Raw genomic sequence first — 13,659 nt, 5'->3', positions numbered from 1 at the left:
AAAAGGCAAGATGAAATGTGAGACATACATATTTCTTGTAACAAAATCTCTCGTTACAAGAGTAACAGTACCTCTAAGAAAGATCACATTCCCACCTACCTTTGCATTCTCTCAATTTCTTCAAGGTTTCCAATAAAAATGAACACTTACCCTTTGATACTAAATACAAGGTCAGGCAGAACAAGTGATTACAAATGGCCATTACTTTCCTGTCATCAGCCCAATTAAAGTTTCCAGCTGTCGGTATATAAGTTGCTGCACCATTAAAAATAAAGGGACTTTCAGAGGCATTGATCTGTATCAAAAGTGCTTTATCAGGGAAAAAAAAGGGCAGAAATGATAAATGTCTTAAAGTGTCAAAGTATAAGATGAAAATGTAAGAAGGAAGAAAGGGAGAGAGAACTCCCGCAGAGTTACCCAGGTGTCAGTTGATGCAAATGAGCTAATTGTTGCTGCACCCACCATTACTCTTCACCTTTGACCAGGCACCCTGTCTTTGACCAGAAAGGTAGGACTTTCCAGAATACCCAAAGAGCTTATATGCTCCGCCGAACCTATTGGCTATAAAGAGACTTAGAAGGTATCTAGCAGGGGTATATATGTTCTGCCAGACAACTATCCTTTCATTTTTAAAAAAAAAAAAGAGAAACGTAAATTGAGGAATAAAAATGTGTAAATGTACAGGGAGCATAGAGCAGATCAGAATCAAGCATTGTTATGGTAAAATACATATAATGACATCTGATTAACTTTTTATTTTCTTTCATTTTAGAAGTTTTCCAATGAATTGTAACACAATTTTTTATTTTTTTTTTTAAAATCACATCTGGAAAAATCTATTATTTAGCAAGCACTAATATAATCAGTCTTAAATAAGAAGGTAGTTACCGCTTTACTAACAACATAATCTTGTCCTTTCTCTTTATCAGTTCTGCCGGGTTCTTTTGTTTTGTTTTCTTTTTTTTTTTTTAATCTTTTAGAGTTTCTTTTTACAATTTAACATAGGGAAGAAATTGACTTTTTCTATATTAAGAAAATGTTCAACATAAAATTCTGACTTCAAAAAATAAATAAATTGTGTTTGAAATGTAGTAATCACCATAAAATTTAAACAATACCTTCTTGCACCTAAAAAATAAGAGAGAATGATGAACAATATTCCAGGACCATATATAAGACACTAGTGTGACAGCTAAACCAATATACATTACATGTTCTGTATATTTTCCATGTTCAACATAGTCTTTGTAATATGAATATAACAATACTAAAAGCTGCGTGTTTTCTTAAAGCTAATTGTTTCCTTAAGCTCATTCTAGTTCAGCTTCATGGCAGAGGATCACTAAAAATTTCAGATCTTCAGTACGTAAGGATCATACTATCCAATGTATTTAGTCAACTAAAACCAGACAGAAAGGCAGTGAGGCTTATAAAAGATCCAAAATAACTAATACTGATAAGACCTTGATGAAATCAATAGGATTAGTTGTTTACTAATATTGTTTTCCTGGATGCCTAAATATCTTTTTATATCTGCCCTGTCGCTTTTGAATTGGGAACCTTTGAACATTGAAATATTATTTAATTTGTCACCTCCAAAGCAGCAGCTAAACAAGAGGGAGAGCCTGCTTGCATTACATAGTGAAGGTGTGTACACCTTTCATTTCAAGTTCACAGTAGAGGGACAAGGCCTGCACTAAGTCATGCAAACCTGCTTTAGCAGATTTTCTTTCATCATGGCTGTTTTTTAAAGTGAATATAGTGCTTTCAAAGATACAAGTCGGACAATTTTGAGTACAAAAACCTTGTGAGTAGGACATACTTTTTATATATTTCACTTAGGCTTCTAGTCTAATGCTAAACATTTCTTCTTGCCAGATCATTAAAGCCTTGGAAACCATTCTGATGCAACTGTAACACATAGTGATAGTGATAGTTCAGTAAAATGTCTAAAGATACTAAAATACTACCAATCAAACTAAGAGTTGTAAAATCTTAAAGGAACCTGCAGAGTTAATATCAAATTAAATTTCCATGAGTCTCAGCTCTAATTTAGATGCATGTCATCTAAAGAATGAGAGATTTCTTAGAACTCTGAACTCCACTTTCTGGTTTGGTTCTTCAGTGGGTTTGTTTTTGTGATGCAATCTGATAATACTCTTGGTATGGGAGGCAGCCCTGTTAGAAGGAGCATGAAAATGAAACTAGTATTTGTTGGTGTCCTGCATTGGATACTTGAATCCAGTCATCGTCTATTATACAGAATGATAGTTTAAATCAGTATTTTACAAAAGAAACACAAAAAGAGTCAATATTTCACTTTGCAGAAGATTTCTGAGATACAACTATGAAATGGAAATATCAAACATCTACAAACAGATTGCTTCTATAAATCTTAAGGTGTTCTGCTATGCTTTTACATGGCAGGTGATTTTATAGCACGAGCTGTAAAATTAGGTCCTGGCAATTAGTTTTTAAGAATTTCATTAGGCCATTAATGAGCAGAGAGACCTTGTTCTTGATGTTCTGACAAACTTCTGAGGTACCTAGTCATGTTCAAATAACCAAGCTTTCTCTTCCTTTTTAAACTGTAAAATGTATTCATTTTTTTAGATCCCAGTCCTTGCTGCACAGTAAAATATGATGGCCTTCATCTGAACACAGCGTAGCAAAACCAAATTACCCTTAAACCAAATTATCTGGTTATCGAGTGACCACATCTCATCAGGTACAGCCAGGGCTCTTCTGTAGGTAGAAATTCCGCAGCACCACAGGCAGCAGGAATTTTAGAGGCTGCAATACTTGAATGGCTTCCCTGTAATACCCATAGCTCACAAAAATCACCTTGAATAGTCCCCATCTATTATCACAGAATCATATTCTAACTATTCGTTAGAGTTGGAAGGGATCTTAAAGATCATCTAGTTCCAACCACCCTGCCATGGGCAGGGACACTTCCCACTAGACCAGGTTGCTCAAAGCCTCATGCAACCTGGCCTTGAACACCTCCAGGGATGGGGCAGCCACAACTTCTCTGGGCAACCTTTTCCGGTGTCTCGCCACCCTCCCCGTAAAGAATTTCTTCCTAATATCTAATCTAATTCTACCCTCTTTCAGTTTAAAACTGTTACTCCTCATCCTACCTGTGTAATGAGTAAACCTGGTATTGTTGATATTTGTCTTCCATACTATATCCCCTCAGAAACAAAGTTGGCTCACTGTTCTCTGTCCTCACTTACTGCCTTACATATTCAATATGTCGTTTCAGTTCTCTTGTTTTCCAAGGTGCTGTGGAAAAAACAGGCAACCGTACTGCTGTATTGTAATACGTTGTATTCAATTTTTTGCCCTTCTGTTAAAGTCAAGTTTATATTTTAAACAGCTGAAATGACACTGGTTGTCTCAGTAGTAGTCTCTCCCCACAATTTCACTTTGAAACAAATGCAAAGAATCAATTGTATGAGGCAGACATCTCCCTTTTATCCAATGTACTGAGTATAACAAAAGCTTTCCCATTACCAAATGGAGGTGTATTGTCCTGTAGGTAGTAGACGGAGTAGTGATACCTTTTCATTGAAGGTAAAATGTACTCTCATTTTAACTCTGAACAAGTTTTTCCTCATTTAAACACTGCTTTAAAGGAGGCAAGAAAAGGATGTTTCTAAGGTTACCTTTATAGATAATTTCAAAATAGTTATTTGGTGGCATAACAATGTTTCAATTTGACATATCTTGCACCAAGTACAAAATACATGTTACTTTTACTGTCTGCACAGAAAAGTGTAGATACTCAGCAGTTCTGAAAATAAAGCCAGAATTAGTTCAGTACAGGCACATACAGGCAGTAAATATTTCTGAAACTTTAAACTTTGCTCTCCCTCGGGAGAAATTCACCCCTGTTTGAGAGTGGATACAGGACTGCTATCCACTTAAATCCTGACTGATTCCTTAGTTTGTGCACTGACTTTGTACTCGTGTTCTGTTAAAGAATGACTGTCCATTTTTGTACCTCATTTTATCAACAAAGTAGGTATAATAATTGCTCTCAGGACTACTGTCAGTTGCACTTTGTTAAGTCTGAATGACCTTGAGATTCCTATACAGTAGTATCTGTCTAAACGCCAAATATAATCCTTTAAAATTAAGGCTTAGCTATGGGTGTCCCACAAGCCTTGAGTTTGGGTACACTGTCCCACCAGGAAAGAGACTCTGATCTGGATTCACAAAAAGCACCCTTCCCTTTCCTTCTGGATTGGAGGCAAGCCTCACTCCATCTGAGCAGCAGAGCCTACATTTCAAAAGCTCTATCCTAAAACATACAGCTCTGTGATGAGGTAGCAAGGGGTGTTTGTAGTGACTGATGATAATCATGCTCTCCATTACACAGTTACTGACAGTGTACGTGGGCAAGGCAGAGGAACAGAGTAAGTGTATGTGTATGTAGAGGAACAGCTGGGTAGAGAACAGAGTAAGCAGAGTTGAGCCACAAACTGACGCTGATTTCTTCATTGTTTTATTATTTTCACTGAACACCCATCCTTCTATCATTGTGCAGTAATTGCATGTTTTCTGTTTTGCAAAAGGAAACCCTACATGCTGAAAATAATCCTATATGCTGAAAATAACGTTAATCTTTGAAGACAGCAGGAGAGTCCATTCTTTTTATGACAGGCTGGCACTGGGTTATTAGTTCACGTTTTCAATACTTGAGTTAGGGTCACTGAATTTTAACATCACTGTGGCCTTCTACGGCCTTTTAAAAATTTACAGTGAGATGAGCCTGAGAGCTCAGTGCAGCATTATCCGAGTATCATTCTCTTTCCATTTCTCTTATAAAAGGCAAAGCAAGAAGCGCTGTTGGTTGTCATGATGAGAGAAGTTGATTAATGTAGTTGCTTGTTTACCATGGCTAAGGTTTTCTACCAGCCTTTTCTTCTTTTTTTTTCCTTACTTACCCCTCACCCCACCACCCCCACCCCTTGCCATGGGTATGAGTATTAAATCGTAGAGCTCTACAGCATGTTGGAGCAAATTCAGATTTTAGAAGCAGAATAAAGGGCTGCTCTGACATAGTCCCCACAACCAGTAAGAGAGAATGCAGACAGACCACACAGGCAATTAAAAGAGCTAAAGTAATGGAATCTGGCTTCTAGCTGTGCCTTATAGATACCAGTTTGAAACTGTAGCATCCATAAAAATAATCCATATTCTATTAAAAGGGGTCAGCATTGCTGGGTAGGCTAATTTTTTCCCACCAGACACTGAACCACCAATCTTCCAGATGATCATTAATTTTAAAGAAATTACCATTAAGAGTTTCTAATCAGCATAAACTCTAGGCAGCAGGACCAACTTTAGTTACAGCCACGACATGAATTTCCACCCATTCAGATGACATTTTACAATTTAACTAAAGGGTTTTTGGTCACAGCTGACTGCATACTTGACCCTTATGGTCCTCCCGTCCCACGTTTTTCCTGCTTATTGTGCACTCCCCCCCTGCCCACAATTTGTACAGTTCTGTAGGTTGGTAAAGAAGAAAAGCTGAAAATCCATTTGCACTGCCACAGACAGAACCTGTCAGGGTGCATATATAGTGTGCTCCCTTCTCTGGAACCCCCACAATTTAAGTCTGCACTCAGAGTCAGCTAGAAAACTGAGTAGTACAAAATGAGACAATGCTATCATTCAACAATTATTCATGACAAAATAAAAGTTAAATGAATCAAAGTAGATAAAATACTGTCAAATTATATTATATTACTGTAGATCACTTGGAGATTTTTTTTTTAAATAATGTTTTCATTTCAACTCTCTGCAAAGGACTTTACAAAGTGCAGAGCAAGACATCAAAAATTGTTGTATTGATCCTGAAATAAAGGCAAAAGTTTAGTAAAGTACTCAGCAATATTGCAGAACAATTGAAAGTAAAAAATGAAGAAGAATCTCTCCCTTTTGGGAAAATACAGAGAAAAGTACTTAAGAAATAAGAATACAGTTATTAGCCAAATTTTAATTGGGACAGAATTCATACCATAATTTATAATAACCAAAACACTACAAAAATTGTGTGGAAACATTCATGAACACAAGCGACTCCTACTCCTTACAAAGCCTTGGCTTTAAATCTCATTTAGAATTCATATAATATTTCCTACTATTTTTAAAAGCAATTTCAGAAAAACACCAGATAGGTGTTTTCTTAGTCATATCATATCTCAGATTTAACCCTATAGAAGTTTACGAATCTTTCACAGCTTCTCCTATGGTAACAGGATGAATTGGATCAGAATTAGATTAATTTTCTCAACTGTACAAAAAACCAATCATCAAAATACCTGTAAATCCATAGCCATATGTTGTAAGAAAACATCCAGCCCCATCAATCACCATGGAGCTTTATTTACGCATGGCTTTAATGGGCAAATTCACTATAACCATGAAGCAGACTAGCAGCATATGCTATCCAACTGCTACCACCTTCATGCCATTATAGAAAGCAGCATGCATACACACATGCAAGCTGTGTCTGATCTAATGATCAACGTGGGCATCAAGTGATCCTCTGATTAAAGCCACAGGATATCCTAAAGAACAAGTTCATCAGTTTTCCAGAAACTGAGCCTAAACATTTGTTGCTACCTTTCTCCAACTTTTACTAGGAATAAGAGGAGAAAGGGATGAAAATCGTAACTCTTAATTTACTCTTTAACCCTCAGTATATAAAGGAGTGTATAAGATGCATTGCCTTTATGAAAAGAAAGTTCTTTTCGTTTGTCTTGTGACAAGACAAAATATAGTATTTAGGAACCTGACTTATGAGTCAACTTACATCATTATTAACTAACCTCAAATTTTCTGACCACTGTTAGTTCCATAGAAATGTGTATTTTTCCTGGCCAGATAATCCAGTTTCTGTTTCTTTGGCACCACGAAAACATCTGATTCAAGGACAACACAGAAACAATAATAAGTTCAGCAGTAGCTTTGTCTTACATATCTCTAGATTAAAATGGAAAGATATAGCAAGTCTGCATGTTCAGATTTTGACGCATAGATTTTCAGTGGAAATGTAAGCGAACAGGAACCTCCTGGATAATCACCCACGCGAAAGGAACAAAACCGCAAGAGTGCCATACTTCTTGCTGAACAGCTCCTTCACAGTACTTGTCCACACCCCACACCCATTACAGTGGATTAATCCATTAATTGACACGAAGTCTCCAGGTACGGAATAAGGATATCCAGTTGGGGATTTGATGCCAAATAGGCAGTTTAATTTTGCATCTGCATGCTAGCTGTATCGGATGCATCTTCCTACACTCCTCCAGCAAGAAATGCCTTCAAAGGCCATCACTATTTTCTTGAAAATGGCAGTACTGGCAGAATGAGATGTTGACATACAAGCAGGGACAACGAAGTTAAAACTGAAGCATTGCCTACAAAAACAATATCCCACAAACCAAATTCCAATCCGAGGAACAATCAATTTAATTTAATTCTTAATATAATCCATTCTCAGGAGCAGGAAGGAAGGGGAAGGGTGTAATACCTTCTTAAAGAGCCATAGAACCTGGAGACTCTGGGTTTGGGCTCACTAGACTTCAGAAAAACCAAAGTTGCTAAGTGTCTTCTGGTGAAGATATCACTTCTTAGAGGGTGTTCAGAGTCTGGTAATGACTACAAAGATTTACCAAGTAGCTGGGGAGCTTTGGGAGCAGTTGATAAGCAGGATATAACAATAATCCTCCTGCTCTGTTACAAGATGTCATTGGGCTGAACATGTATTGGGATAACAAGGTGACAAGGTAATGTTAATCATCAGCATCCTCTAGATGTTTTGTTGGGTTTTTTCCCTGTAGCTGAAATTGCTCAAAAGTTGCTTCTCACTCATGAACCCATGAGTTGATTATTCCCATATAACAAGTGTCTTTGGTCTTCAAAAGTTTCACAGGAAATCTTTTGGCCCCAGTCTGATGTCACCAGCAAAAGGGAGAGTAAACTGTTGTCTAATCACTATTTCCCCACCATTCACTCCTCAGGCAGTAAGTGTTGTGTTTAAAAATTCATCAGAAATTTCCATTAGCTATATGTACAACTTGCTTTCAAAAGCTCTTCTCTATGCGGTACCAGTGCTTTCTTCAGATCTGTAATCGAAATAAGTGCGCAACTGTACTCGGGGGGTGGTTTTGGTCTCTGCTGGCCAATTCATTTTATCTGCAGATTTAAAGCGATGCAGTGATGAATATTAATAACACTGTTACTATGTAAAGGCAGCACTGATATTGATGGATGGCTAAAACCACAGAATAAAAAGGAGGGATATTCCCTCTCTTCAGTTAATGTCAGTTTCCCACTCCCTGATTCCCTTCCCCCACACTGCTTTTCATAATGTGTGGCTATTTTTATAAATATCTCAAGAGGTACGTACTTATTAAGTCTTTATAAAATTTTCCAGTAGTAGATCAGACATTTATGCTCATATTCTGTCTTTGACACTGCATGTAGAACTTAAGGAGGAAGATGAGCAATTAGGATTGTGTGTTGTTTTCTGTAGCAGATTTCACGCATTATGTAGGAGTCTGTTATGAAGTAATGATTACAGACACATTACACTGTATTATTTAATGAACTTTCTAACAGGACGGTTTAGATGTGTTTTGGTAAGAAGCACTTTAATTTTTACTTTAAAAGAAGCCATGATCTACATCTATTCTGATGATTGCAATTTTATATAATCATCAAAATACCTGTGAGCAATACATTTCAGTAAAATGCATGATGACCTTCTATCCCCCATCTATTTGGGAAACTATACCATGTTTTGTTCTGTAGTACTCTGCATCACACATTTTTCCTTCAGAAGCAGAGAAAAATAAACACGTTGAGTTCTTATGGTTCCAGATATTCCAGGGTCTTCTTTAATCCATGTAACCCCTGAGGATGTGCTCTGGCATAACTTCAAGCAGATGCAGATGATAGCTTCATATTTCAATGACTCCGAAGAGTCACTAACTGAATCTGGTTTGTTATTAGTCATATGGTAAATGATCAAAATGAATACGGTAAATGAATAGCCAGCACAGATAGATATCTTCCTAAACTGTCATACGTATTACAAATATTTCGGCTGCCATGTAACCTCTCTCCTGGGAAACAAATGGATCTAAAAACCAAATGCAACAGACCCTGGTGTCCCTTATCTGAATTGAGTATCTTAGCTATCCATCTGTACTTTAAAAGACATTACCTTCTTCCAAGGCCACATTTTGAAATGAAGGCAGCTGTAGCTGATCCACTGTGCATCCCCATCCTATAGATTCATATATTCAGACAGTTTTATTAACCTGGCTTTAGCTTGACCATACTAGTTACAAAGGTTCTTTTTACTGAGGCACAGGCAAAGCAAGTGTGACTCGTCTGCAATATATGAAATAAATATTGAAAGACCCAAAGACAACAGTGAACTTTTAAGGTCATCGATGTCCACACTTTACAGTTGGAGATCGAATCCACCCAATCTCGAAAGATGCCTATAATTTCTAATAACTGAGTCTTCCAATGCATACATAATACAGAATACAAAATTTCAGTTATGATGTGTTGAGTAAATCCAAAGTGATAGCCCGGATCTGAATATTAGAAACCCTTAGCATGTGAAGCCAGAAATGGCTACTCTGTATTTTCTTTAAAAGAAAAAAGCAATAATTTGATCAGATTCTTCAGCCTGCAATTTAACATACATTTTTATTGCAAGCTAATCTTCCATCCAAAAATTAGATCTCTTTCAAATTAAAGAACTAGTTATTCCTCAGAAATTGATTTTAAATATATCCTGTTTTCATTGATACAAGTTTGCAGCATAATCGTCTTCATTTACACAAATCCCCATTGTCATTTCTCAGGGACCTGCTAGTCTTGTTCGACTTCCCATACTCTGTTACCATGTGTCAAAAAGAAAGCATTATGCCTTATTAAGTGACATTACAAATAGAACCTTCATCCCAAACTGAAATGGAAAATAATTTTTAAATAACACTGGCTAATAACCTCCTGTGGCTTTTCAAAATCCTTTCTATTTTACAGAATCTAAAGTCAATCATTTTTTCAGCCACTCAGGGAGAGAATAACTACATTTCTTAATTCTCAGGCAGAAGAGTATGGTCTAAAAGGCTGCTGGTGTAAAAGTGACTCCATATAGCATGACATCTGTGCTTATGTGTATCCTAATTAAATTAGTCAGATTTCTGCCAGACACAACAGTGGACTTGAGTGTTTGTTTTGCAGTCGGGCCTTAAGTGAGCTGTTGATAGCATACCAAGACAGAAATTTATAACAGGGAGCAGAAACTCATAAAAATACCTCAGAAAGCATATTTAGATTCCCATTACAAAACACACTATAATAATTGTCTCACCGACAGCAATGACTTTGCTAGAAAATTCTGACACATTAATATGACAACTAAAGGAAAATATTCAAGTTTAGACACCCAATTTTCTTGCCAGTTCCATAGGACGATTGGCTGCAGATACAGTTAATCACTCCACTCATGCATCAATTCTTCATAAATATGCCTTTCCCCACATGAACAATATTTATGAAAGGGATTATATGATTTGACTGCTTACAATTGCAGGTGCTGGATTTTATGGCCCATGCACTCCAATGGAGAATTATACTTTTAAGTGCATAATCCAAGTGTAAAAACCTTTGATCAAGCTTTAAACAGCTGGTAAAATGGGATTTACTAGTAAATCCTGTGGACCCTCCCCTCCTTAGGTCTCAAAAGTACATAGACACTAATGTTGCACCAATCAAGTGAGCAAAATCTCAGCAAGGAAGGTAAGTTTAGATACAGCCCATGCAGCTACACATCCTTGATAACAGTCTGCATTAACTCAGGTGTTTCTTCAATGACCTTCATGTTCATTGAAGCTATGTCCTAAGGTACCAATAAGTTTTAGCAAAAGGAACTTCCTTTCCATTTTGTATGTATTGCCCTATATATTAAAAAGCAAAAAACCAAATCACATTAGTCTCCTCTGAGAAGCACAGGGACATCACAAGTTGAAAGCAATAAATACAGCATTTCTTTTCTCTACCAGATGGCAATCTGATGCTTGTCTTTGCAAGCATAAATCCAGAAACTTAACTTTTAGAGTTGGTTATTGGTTTTTGTTTGTTTGTTTGTTGAGCAAAGTAAAATTTTAAACTGATATCAGGAAGTAAATCTTACAGAGAAGACTACATTGGCAATATAATTGGAGCAGCTGGAAAAACTCTTTAATATAAACAAATATGATTATTTTAAAAGAAGGGAAGTTGATTTGCCCCCTCTCTAAGCTTTTTAATTTTTCCTCTTAGGCAAGGGTTATGGGTTGGGGTTTATTACATCCCAGAGAAAAATCCCTCCAGAGTTTGTGAAATTGTTATTGCATTTACATTTTTGCTAAAAGTGCTTTGGCCAACGCTTCCCTGACAACAGGCACTTTTTGTGTAACAGTTCAGAAAACAGACTCTAGATCTGAAAACATAATGAAACTTTTTCTAAACAAAAGTTTGGAGTAGTCTTCATGTTTACTCTCAGTTAGGTAGAGCACGATTTTAAAACAATCTTTATGTCCAATTCAAATGGAATTCTGGAAGTCACCTACCTTCTACACCATATGACAGGGATACTTTATTACTGCACAGAGCATTTGTTGCTCTTCTACCACTAACTTTCTTTGTATCTATCTCATTTGCATTATAGCACTTTCAAGTCACAGCCCTGAAGGTGTCATGTTTAATTTACTTAATGAATATATGATAATTTATGTCTGTCCTGTTGCTTGATGGTGCATAAATGTTCAGCTAGATTCATCATCTTCAATTTGCTTTCAAGAAAAAGATACCCTAAACTTGCAAATGTTGAGGTAAATAATAGCACTTTGAAGAGCAAAGCATATCCAAAGGACAGAGACACGTGACTTCTGCTTTGTGACCTAATTCTCTAGTTTACTTGAATAAATAGCTCCATAATAAGAAAATATGCTCTCCTATAACTACTAAATCATTTGTAGCATTTCAGTATTTTTTGAAGGAGGGAGTTGTTTGCAGTACTTCACAGGACAATGACAAAAAAGAAATAACAACTCATATTTAACACTTTAACTGACTTCATCTACCTGGACTTGTGGAAAGATTTGACACTGTCTCATATGACATCCCTGTCTCTAAATTGGAGAGACATGGATTTTATAGATGGACCACTCAGTGGATAAGGAATTGGCTGGATGGCTGCAGTCAAAGAGCTGCGGTCAACAGCTCAATATCCAAGTGGTAAGCAGTGACAAGTGGCGTTCCTCGGGGGCTGGTACTGGGACCACTGCTTTATAACAACTTTGTCAGCGACATGGACAGTGGGATTGATTGCACCCTCAGCAACTTTGCTGATGACACTAAGCCATGTGGAGCTGTTGACATGCTGGAAGGAAGGGATGCCATCCGCAGAGACCTGGACAGGCTTGAGAGGTGGGCCCGTGCAAACCTCATGAAGTTCAACAAGGCCAAGTGCAAGGTCCTGCACCAGGCTCATGGCAATCCCAACCACCTACAGTCTGGGCAGAGAACGGATTGAGAGCAGCCTTGAGGAGAAGGTCTTGGAGGTATCAGTTGATGAGAAGCTCAACATGAAATGTCAATATGTGCTTGCAGCCCAGAAAGCCAGCTGCATCCCGGGCAGCATCAAAGGAAGCATGGCCAGCCAGCAGGTTGAGGGAGGTAATTCTGCCCCTCTACTCCGCTCTGGTGAAACCCCACCTGGAGTGCTTCATCCAGCTCTGGGGTCCCCAACATAAGAAGGACATGGACGTGTTGGAGTGAGTCCAGAGGAGGGCCACAAAAATGATCAGAGGAATGAAGCATGTCTCCTATGAGGACAGTCTGAGAGACCTTGGGTTGTTCAGCCTGGAGAAGAGAAGGTTCCCGGGACACCTTATTGCAGCCTTTCAGTACTTAAAGGGGGACTACAGGAGAGAAGGGGAGGAATTCTTTATCATGGAGTGGAGTGACAGGACAAGGGGTAACAGTTTTAAACTGAAAGAGGGGAAATTTAGATTAGATATTAGGAAGAGATTCTTTACTGTGAGGGTGGTGAGACACTGGAACAGATTGCCCAGAGAAGAAACATGTAAGTTAGACCTTTCACAGCATTTTTTTTTTTAAAGTTACTATTGTAGAAACAGCAAAATTTTTGTCAAAGCCATGAATCTTCACAATAAGTGTGTGTGCCTCCATTTAGGACTATCCTTATTTTCCCCAGTTTCTCTGCCTAATCCTTAAGCTGTTTGCTTTTGCTGTTTTTTTCTCTTCATTCCTTTGCTTTACTCTCAACTGTTACATACATTATTATTACTTCTGTCAGTATATGGCTCGCGTTCTCTCAGCACAATTCTCTGAGGAAGCAAATCAACTGGAGCTTGCTCTGCAGCTTAAAGTGTAAAAATAAATGATTTCTGATTCTAAAGTGTTTGAGGCTGTTTGGTTTGGGTTTGGGAGTGGTTTTGTTTTGTTTTGACTTGTTTTTCTATTTTGGGGTTTTTTTTTTGTTTGTTCTGGTTTTTTGGTTTGGGTTTTTTTTGTTGTTGCTGTTGGTGGTGGGTTTTTTTTTGTTGT

The sequence above is a fragment of the Rissa tridactyla genome, chromosome 4 (genome assembly GCF_028500815.1).
Source record: "Rissa tridactyla isolate bRisTri1 chromosome 4, bRisTri1.patW.cur.20221130, whole genome shotgun sequence".
Lineage (NCBI taxonomy): Eukaryota > Metazoa > Chordata > Aves > Charadriiformes > Laridae > Rissa > Rissa tridactyla.
This window is presented reverse-complemented; position numbering follows the sequence as displayed.